Source organism: Etheostoma cragini, chromosome 22, assembly GCF_013103735.1.
Source record: "Etheostoma cragini isolate CJK2018 chromosome 22, CSU_Ecrag_1.0, whole genome shotgun sequence".
NCBI lineage: Eukaryota > Metazoa > Chordata > Actinopteri > Perciformes > Percidae > Etheostoma > Etheostoma cragini.
The window spans coordinates 3,255,888-3,265,807 of record NC_048428.1 but is presented as its reverse complement, the minus strand read 5'-3'; the positions used below and the strand labels follow the sequence as shown (position 1 = coordinate 3,265,807).

Below are 9,920 nucleotides of genomic sequence, written 5' to 3'. Positions count from 1 at the left end.
ATATGGACATTTTTTAAAGGGGTCAAATTTGACCCCAGGACAACAGGAGGGTTAAATGAATTGATCCAATCCATGGATGCTGTTTAGCACACACTACATGGCAAATTACAAGCATCAAGTTTGTTATGGTCTGTCAGGAAGCTACTGTTTCTGATCTCTGGTCTATGCTGTGCATCCAGTTTTCTACAGAGGGTTTGAAGATTTACTTCATTCTGTCTCTTTGGACAGTCAGAGATGCATGCCTCAACAGTTTCAGCCTCCATCCCCCTGATTGTCTCTCTCCGCCTGGTCTGTCAGTAGTCTACATTTCATGTCAAGTCATCCTTTCCTAATTCAAATGGATCATGTGAGACCACTTGTTGAAGCCCTTTCATCTGAACATCTACACTTAAATGAATGGGTGTAGCCTAGGTTACAATATCCAAAGCAGAGAAGTTGAATAATTCCACTAACACCCCCCCCCCCCCCCCCCCCCCCCCCCCCCCCCCACACACACACACACACACACACACACACACACACAGTCAGCATTACAACTTTAAATAGCGATAGGCTACATAACACAGCCCTTAAAGCCATTTTTTAGTGCCATATGCAACTATCAACATTAAAAATGTTACTTCACGTGACAGAAAATGCCCCAAAGTAGGTCTACCATTGAGCACTACAGTACAATAATATAATATGATGGCCTATATAAAGTGCTATATTTTTTTTTTTTTTAGGGTGAGTTAAAAACAATAAAATATGAGTAGCCTACATGTAACCTCTTTACCTTGGCGCTGTGGTGAATTTTCGCGGCAGCATACAGCAGGAGTAAGCTAGCTTCTGTTCCCCAGCACCCGGTGATGATGGTCCGCTACGCTGGCACCGGGAGCCACTTCTCCTCCGAAAAAGTCACGCTAGATTTCCCCTGCTACTCATTCCGTCCTCAACTTCCCGCCAGAGAGAAAATGTATACGGTTTATATTCAAATCAAATGAGGGAACAGTTTGGTAGATGGAGAATGAAACAAAGTCCCAGCAGCGTAAGAGCGGACCTCTTTTCCTCGGTCTAGTCCGGGTAGAGCTGAGAGGAAGACCCGCAGAGCTTCGCTCCTCTTGCCCAAAACCGTGGATGGATAAGATAACGCCCAAACTACACACACCATTTCCTGTTATAACCTTCAAAATTAAACAGAAAATTGGATTTCAATTGTAATACTACTAATACTACAGATAATAATAATGTATACTATATTAATCCCTCTTTATTAATAATGTATACTTTATTAATCCAATGTTTTCACTCTGTTATTACACACAGGCCTGAATTACACATGCTCAGTCCCTATACCTGCACTAAATGGAGAGATGGCAGAGTGGGGGAACCATAGCGGCCCTCCGGTTCCCAACCGGACTCCCTACTGACAGAGCTACTGCCAACCCCCATGTCTTTATTTGAAACAATTGGCCTATTGTACTTTTAGAATTAAATGTACGTTTCATTCCAGCATTCACAATTAATAACATATATATATATATTGTGCTTATGTTTTTTACCATGAACATGGGAGGTGCCCTAAATACGCATAAGCCTTACTGCTACATAGCAAACACCCTTAAACATGTTCCAATGATATAGCTAAAGTTACACATAAGTACGTTAAAAATAAATACACAGGCTGAAATTTAAAACTGTATAGGAAGCTTGGTAATAATCAATCACATGAGAGAGTAGATAAAGATAATATAATGCACACGGAATGAAAAGGCATAAAACCTTCAACCTGAAACATAGAAAGAACAACTGGAACCTTCTGATAATTTATGCACTGTATTTTCATTCTTAAGCTACTGTCAAATGTTTAGAAATGATCACATTTTTGGTGCTTTTATTCTGAAGTCAGCTGTTCTTTTCCTGTTTCATTTTGGCTTAATGTTGCTGACTTAATGCAGCTCAAGTCTGAACTCCTGGCTACGTCACTGCTAGAGGACACCCCCGCTCACATAATTGTATAGGCTATCTTTTTATATAGATGCTGGCAACATGTCTATTCAATGTTCAAAGACAAAATGCAAATCTGTCATCGTGGTCATCATCCAAGTACTTCTTTTTTTTTATTATATACAGTATCATACAGAAACAATGTTAGTGCAAGAACAAGACTGTCTTGTACTGCATGTAGGCCTACTGTGTACACATTTCTGTGCTGATATCTAAAGGCATAGTGTGCAGTTTCTGTCTCCTCCTAAGTAATGACAACAACACTGTCAGCGCATCCACATGAAACAGCCTTCCGTGATCGCGCGCCGCCCCCACCCCTTCTTCACACAGTTAGCCAAGAAGGACATTATAAACAAAACATGATGGACTCTTCAGAAGAAGTAATTATCTTAATACAGAGAGAGTAGTGTGGAGCTGATAGTCTTAATTAGCTTTTCAGCAACTCATTTGGCAATGGCTTGATTAGAAAGGTTGTTCATTAAAGTGCCCATATTATGAAAAAACTTTTTCTGAGATTTGGGGTGTTATTTTGTGTCTCTTGTGCTTCCACACGCATACAAACTTGGAACAAACACCATCAATGCTGTTTTGAGTGAGATCCGGTTTCTGAATGTCCTCTGTCTTCAGTCTCCGGGTGAGCTGTTCAAAATCTGCACGGCTTTCTACGTCTCTGGAGACGAGGTGGCTAACCGTAGCACATAGGGCTAGCATACTAGCTCTGTCTCAATGCAACACTGCTACAACACACACTAGTTGACCATAATCTCCAAAAGAACTACTTCCTGTCCCTGTTCTGCAGGTATTCCACAAGTGTCCCTGATCTAGAAGAAGTCTCCCAGATGATCCTGCCTTGGACTGACCAAAGCTGGAGAAAGAGTTATCTAGCTGATGGGATCTTACCGAGCTACAGAGCATGTGCAACTCCCAACAAAAATAGTATAGAAGTGGGATGGCTCACTCTGTAGCTAAAACAGAGCCCTTAACACACAGGGTGAAAACAGGATCTGCAGCAATGTGCAGTACAACAAAAACATGTTTTTTTTTTTAAATGAAACCATGGAAACCTATTCTGATACAAACTCAAAACACAATTATGAACCTAAAAATAAGCATGATATGGGCCCTTTAATATAATAAAGTTACACACTAAAGCTTTAACAATAACACAAACAAGCTATATTAAATTTGGATTGTTTAAGCACCTCTGACTGTGTTCTGTTTGCCCCATGATGCTTTAATGCGTCATTAGTATTTACCAGAAATACATGAAGAAAATCCAGCCCAACCAGAATGACTGTGTAAAACACTTTAGTGCAGACTGTAGTTATTTAAACCAAGAGTTTCATCAGCAACCTAGTTGTTGATTACATTAGTAAAATGTATCTTACACCTGGCATTTTAAAGATTTGAAATACAATAAATAACATAAACAGAGTGACCTTGCTGATTATTGCTACAGACGTTTTAAACAATTTAAGGTTCCATGACTGTAGTTACTTTGTGACTAATGTGGAATGAAAACCTTGTATTTCACATCTTGTAATGGTATCTGTCTCTTAAAGGAACACACCACTATTTGTTGAGATGGGACTTATCTTATTAGTCACCCCTAGCTGTAGATGGGGGGGGGCAACGCATTTTTTGTCTCAGCGCATGCATTTTGTCTGGTGCGACACCAGCAGCGCTGGCGCTAGTTAGCTTAGCATAGTGAATGGAATCCTATGTTGCCGGTTAGCATGTTGTGAGTAAAAGTGAGCCAAAAAAAAAAAAGAAAACACGACTTGGGACTATATTTGTTGGAAGCACGGCCGAATCACTGCCCCAAGTCAACATGTGCCTAGGAAATCCTCTAGTCTGAATCTGCATTGTTATTTGTACTCATTGTGAATATATAGGCCACAAGAAGTAATTAAGTTGTTGTTGTTTTTTACTCACAACATGCTAACCGGCAAACACAGGATTCCATTCACTATGCTAAGCTAACTAACGGCAATAACAATGCATGCACTGAGACAAAAATGCGTATCTACAGCTAGGGGAAACCGTGATAAGCCCTATCTCAATAAATGGTGGCATATTCCTTTAAAGTAATTTCTTCTCCCCATCATTTACACTTCTCCTGATTTATAGTTTTGTTTATCTATAGTTTCATTAGAAAGGAAGAAAGAAGGTATCTGACAAGTCTTTTAATGTATAAAGATTATCACATCACAAGTCAAAATGTATGATTTAGAAAAACAAGAGGATTTTTTTCTCTCTTCACTTTTCCACACATAAGATGCCAAACAAGCAGATTTTTTGGATCAGTTTCAGATAAAATAATCAACCCAGGCCGTTATATTTGTTTTCAACTTAGTGGAGAGTTATTTCTGTCTCGGCACTGGGGTTGCAGCGAAAAATATGTGAAAGAAAACAAACTGTCACGTCCGGAAGAGCCTTGGATTTTGTTTAGTCTCCAGAGGGTGCAGCGCTTCTCTCTCGCCCTCTCTCTTTAACCCTTAAACCAGTGGATACGTTCAATCTGCTGGAAACTCCATTTCTTTCCATTCTATTCCCCACACAGTGCCCACTTCACATCAGAGAGGTAGCAAAAGTGTTGCAAAAAGGAAAAGAGATTTGTTGTGACTCAGTAAAATTGGAGGTGATGAAGATGAAGATGAACAGGCAGCTCAGTTAGAAGAGATATGGCGCATAAAATATCTAACCCAAAAGTATAGTAGACTTTATGGAAATGAACTTCATCCGTGAGTAAATGTCTTTCCTCTAACTGGTGGCTCATCCCCTTTATACATCATAATGTGTTTTAATGTACGTAATTTAAGCTATTAAACCTTTTAACCATTATTTTGTGTTTAACATGTCCTCTTTTGGGGTCTTCTTTCATATTTTTTGAGGGGAGGGGGAATCTGCATCTTCTAAATATTGGGGAGTAGACATCCCCTGCACCCCCCCCCCCCACAAAATGTACACCTATACATGTTGTCTTTGCATCATTGTCAATCCATGTGTGGCAGAGGTATCAGAAAAAGTAACTTTAATAAACACAACCATGTTATGTAACTCATTACTTTTTATGTATAGGAATATTTACATGCTGTCAGATTTGACTATTGTATATTCAAATTCTGTAGATTCAGAATTTAGTGTAATAAATGTGAGCATATGAATGGCTAGACAGAATGTTGTTCTTTTTATTTTATTAGGACCCCAGGGAGAGCATGGGATCCTAATAAAGTCAAATAAAAACCTCCCTGTAGCCCAGTAACACCCTGAGGAGAAGCTGGTTCATCCAAAGGACAGAACACCCAGACACAAACAGAGTAATGTAGTTTATGCACAGACCTGTACATTGGAAAACGGAACAATCACTCCACAAGCGCAGGCCCAACAAGTTAGAGAAGCACGCTTGTGACCGGGAGGTTGGGGGTTCAAACCCCAAATCTGGGTGGGGAAGTGTTTGTCCCTCCCCCATTACCACCATCACTGAGGTGGCCTCAAACCAAAAAAGCTCTCCAGTGGAGCTGCTCAGCTTCCAGGTACGAATGTGTAACTGTATGAATGAGCCAGATTATGGTTGAAAATTTGTATTAGTTCTCATTTGGTTTATCTGGTGCAATGAAGGTCAAAAAGAGCCCCTCAGACCTGAAGACCAGATCTGAAGGAGGCTCCGGAGCAGCCAGAGAAAGACAATGACAGGAGGTGGAAGGGGGGGGGGTGGAGGATTGCACGCTTTGCCTGAAATGACAGCTGACAGCACAGGAAGAAAGACAGATTTAAAGCAGGGTTGCGATTGGCCCTTGGAAATTGAAAACAGGAAGGTGAACACCTCCAACAGCTGATTCGATTTAGGAAGAGAGCGTTGATTAAGAGTTAGGTCTTCCTGAAAGAATTCACGAGGAGTTAAACATGTCACGGGGGGAAGCTGTGCAGCTGGAGGTCAGGAGGCAGGTGTTGAGGGAAGTTTCTGAGGAAGTAAAGCCTCTGTTGGGCCTCCCCCACCCACGGGAGACATGTGTTGTCAGGTGAGGAACCTGAAGCTCGCCGGCTCTAGGCCGGTAACAGTTATGACATAATTATCTAATTGTCACTTTTTTTAACATAGTTTCTTTGTGTAACTGCAATTTATTGCTAACATGTAGGTCTTGATGGGTATGACTGGTAATTGTTGAGATTGTGTTTAGATATGCAAAATTGTAATTTCATGAGTGATCATTGGTCAGACTAAATACTTGGATTATTTTTTTAAATTGTTAGCAACAAAGATGATACAGTTAGAAAAAATGTTTTGTGGTTAATAAGAGGCATAGTTTACTTTATTGGTTGTGTACTTCTGTTACTACATTATATACACTGTAAGTCCCATGCCAACTGTAAATCCAAAAGACATATCCTGGGATTGGTTAAAAAGTAATAAATAAATACTTATAATTTGACCAATTATGGAGGATGGAGGTGGCAGTAGCTCAGTCCGTAGGAGGTTGGGTTGGGAACCGGAGGGTTGCTGGTTCAAGTCTCCATATAGTCCAAAGTGTGGTGGTGAACTGGTAGCTGGAGAGGTGCCAGTTAACCTCCTGGGCACTGCCAAGGTGCTCTTTAGCAAGGCACTGAAGCCCCAACCACTTGTGGTCCCTCTCCATGGGCAGCCCCCCTTCTCTGACGTCTCTCCTTTTAGCGCATGTGTTCATTCAGGTCTGTGTGTAATAACAACAGAGTGTAAATTGTAATTTCCCCTTGTGGGACTAATAAAGGATTTATTATTATTTTGTGAATAGCAATAATTTCTAAGACAATACAGCAAAATTTGAAATTGTTTCAGCTCTGCCTCTACCTTCTCCCCGTGATTGTAAAGGGCAGAGGGCTTGGTGCGCTTGGATCTTCTGAAATCCACAATGACCTCCTTAGTTTTTGTGGTCAAGTCCAGGTTACTTTGGGAACACCATTTTGTAAATGAGGGTCTTGAAGACCCTCAGGGCTCAACCCACCAGAGATTTAATACTCTTTTGGACGAAATGTCTTCAATCATTTCCAGCAAGTCTTTGCTCACCACAGAGAACCGCTGAACATGTTAGAGCTTCTGGAGCCTCCATGTGGTCTGTTTTGGTCGCTGCAGGAAAGCAAGGATCCATAATGCAATACAAAATGCAGGGCTGCAGTCAAGACCACCTTAGTCGAGTCCAAGACAAAACCAAGAACAGGACTACTGGAGTCCAAGTCAAGACCGAGTCCAAAGAGGTTAGAGTCCAAATAAAGGAGTCCATGACAGAGTCCATGACAGAAAAAAAGGTCTTATAAGACCTTTTTGTCTTTATACTGTCATGCACATACGTATGCATGACAGTATAAAGGCAATTTTGGGTTTCACTTTCCCTCCAATATCATAATCAACATAATAAAGACACCTGGACTGCTGATCTGTTGCTAACATGTTTGATGTCTGTGTCCAATATAGCCTGCTCAGCATTGAGTATGTGAAATATTTAATTGTATTTTAACTATAATACCATATTGTTAGTCTGTGCTATATTAATGCCTTCCTCATGAGAGAGTGAGGGAGTGATATAGTCTATTTGTGGCATACTAAAAAAACTTACATTTATGATCTAGCTGTCTGTCTGCTGTCTTTTTAATTACTGTGTGTATATTTTGTCCTCTATTAATATTTTTATTGTTGCTTCCTGCTGCCATGGTCTAAAATAATCTGGCCAAAGGACTACGGTTGAAAATTAACCGACTGGAACATTTAGAGAAAATGTGGATTAATGTGTGTTTTCCTTTATAAATACAAATAAAAAGTGAGTAAAAGAGTAAAGTACTCAACCTGTAAAGTGTATTGAAATAACTCTTGTTATGATTTAATACTATAAATCAAAAGTGGAAATGGAGTTCAGCCACCATCAGTATTTCTATTATTTTTGTATTCTGTAAAAAAGGCCTTTGCAGATATTTGCAGTTTTTTTTACTGTGTATGAATGAATGACTGTGGTTTAATAATTTCCTTTGGTAATTATTTATCACCTAAAATATGCTTCAAAACATATGCTATAATTTTTAGAGAGGATTTAAGATGGAGAAGAATAGAACAAACCTTACACACACACACACACACACACACACACACACACACACACACAGACACACACACGCTGCTAGACTACACTATAATGCGCTTCCCATGTTTTCCTTGTCTGTGGGAAATCTGATACAAAGTTGGCTATATGGAAGTACATATATTTCAACTACACATTTGTACTTTCTACTATTCTCTACTCCACTGAGCCATCCAGTGGTAAAATGGAAAACTACAGATATGGTTGCCACTGCAGTCAGGGGCGGTTGGTACTGCTGTTGGATGATCTTGTTCAGTGGTGGAAGAAATAGCCACATCTTCCACATCAAGGATCAAGACAACAATGTAAAAATACTCCAACAAAATCTTACACCAATCTCACACCAAAAACCGATATCAGTTAAATGATGCCTATTAAAAGCATCAGTAAAGTACACATTTTGCAGTAAAATGAGCCCTTTGACTATGTTCTTCTATATGAAAAATTGTATATTAATGCTTTGTGGATCAGTCATCAGCCACTGATAAGAACAACGTTCAGGTTGTCAGGCTGTGAATGATCAACTTGTGACACTTTTATTAACTCCATGGCATTTTTAATTGCATGGCATTGGCACCCCCATCCATTTATTAACAATTTAATTACATTAACTGCAGAAATACAAAGATCTTCTTATTAAAGGCTAATAGCATCCTTATATTAATTATTAACTTTTGATAATCCATTGGTAGCATTGCTGTTTAAAGCCTTTATAATGTATGACATATAAGAAAGGGGTACAGCTAAATGAAAATATGTTATATGAGAATCCAGTCATATACTTATAATCAGTGGTAAAATGTAACTATGTTACAATGTAAATGTAAGTACATTTACTCAAGTACTGTACTTAAGTACAAATTTCAGGTACTTTAGGTGTATCTTTTCTTGTCATGCTAATTTTTTTTTTTCTACTTTGCTACATTTAAGAGAGAAATATTGTACTTTTTACTCCACTACTTAATCTGACAGCTTTAGTTACTTGCACACAAAGCACATGTAGTTTATAAAATACAACGTTTTATTAAAATTAACCTACATAACAATATATAAACATACAGGTACAGCTGAAATGATTAGCCGATGTCCAGTTTTAAAAATTTGAGGATGTTTCTGCACTGAGTACTTTCACTTTTAATACGTTAAGTGCATTTTCCTGAAGATTCTTTTTATATTTTTACTCAAGTAAAATTTTCAATGCATAACTTGTAGAGTGTCTTTTACAGTGTGGTATAAGTAGGCCTACTTTTACTTAAAGGGGCACTATTATACAGCATTTTCAGGTTCATTTTGGACGTTTTAGGCCTTTATTTCCACAGGACATATGAAGACATGAAAGAGGAGAGAGAGGGGGGAATTACACGCAACAAAGGGCCAAAGGTCGGAGTTGAATCAGCGGTGAGGAATAAACCTCTATATGTGTGCGCCCGCTCTGCCAACTGAGCTAACCCTGCCACTTGTTTCACTAGTTGAAGCTGGAGCTACTGCAGTGGAGTATATAGAAGACTTAATACGATGAAATATCACAAATAAAGGCTTTGAAACCAAATACTACACAACCGGACATGTCCAGTCAGATATGTGACCCGAAATTCGGGAGAAATGACCAACACTGGCTGCCAAGATTACAACTATCTGGAGTTAGCATGCAGCTACTTAATAGTTAGCAGTAGTCTAATTATAGATTTTAATGGAATTGAGCAGAACCATAGATATAATGAAGAGTCGATGCCGCATTGTCTGCTCGGCGCAAGAAATGCGGCCGCCATCTTGGACCGGTCATGCTAGAAACAAGAAAGCCAGAGCACTGTGCAGCATATTCCTGTT

The 9,920-nt window shown here is 39.3% G+C and overlaps 1 protein-coding gene across 2 annotated transcripts in view; it reads right to left on the bottom strand.

Annotated features, from left to right (window-relative positions):
* itgb1a (integrin, beta 1a) overlaps window positions 1-1,073 on the bottom strand; it is a 38,145-nt gene extending 37,072 nt beyond the window's left edge. For both annotated transcript variants that reach the window (XM_034861733.1, XM_034861735.1), the window contains exon 1: window positions 776-1,073. The gene's annotated coding sequence lies outside the window, so the exon portion shown is untranslated. The remainder of the gene's footprint in view (window positions 1-775) is intronic.
* Window positions 1,074-9,920: the final 8,847 nt, after the last annotated feature.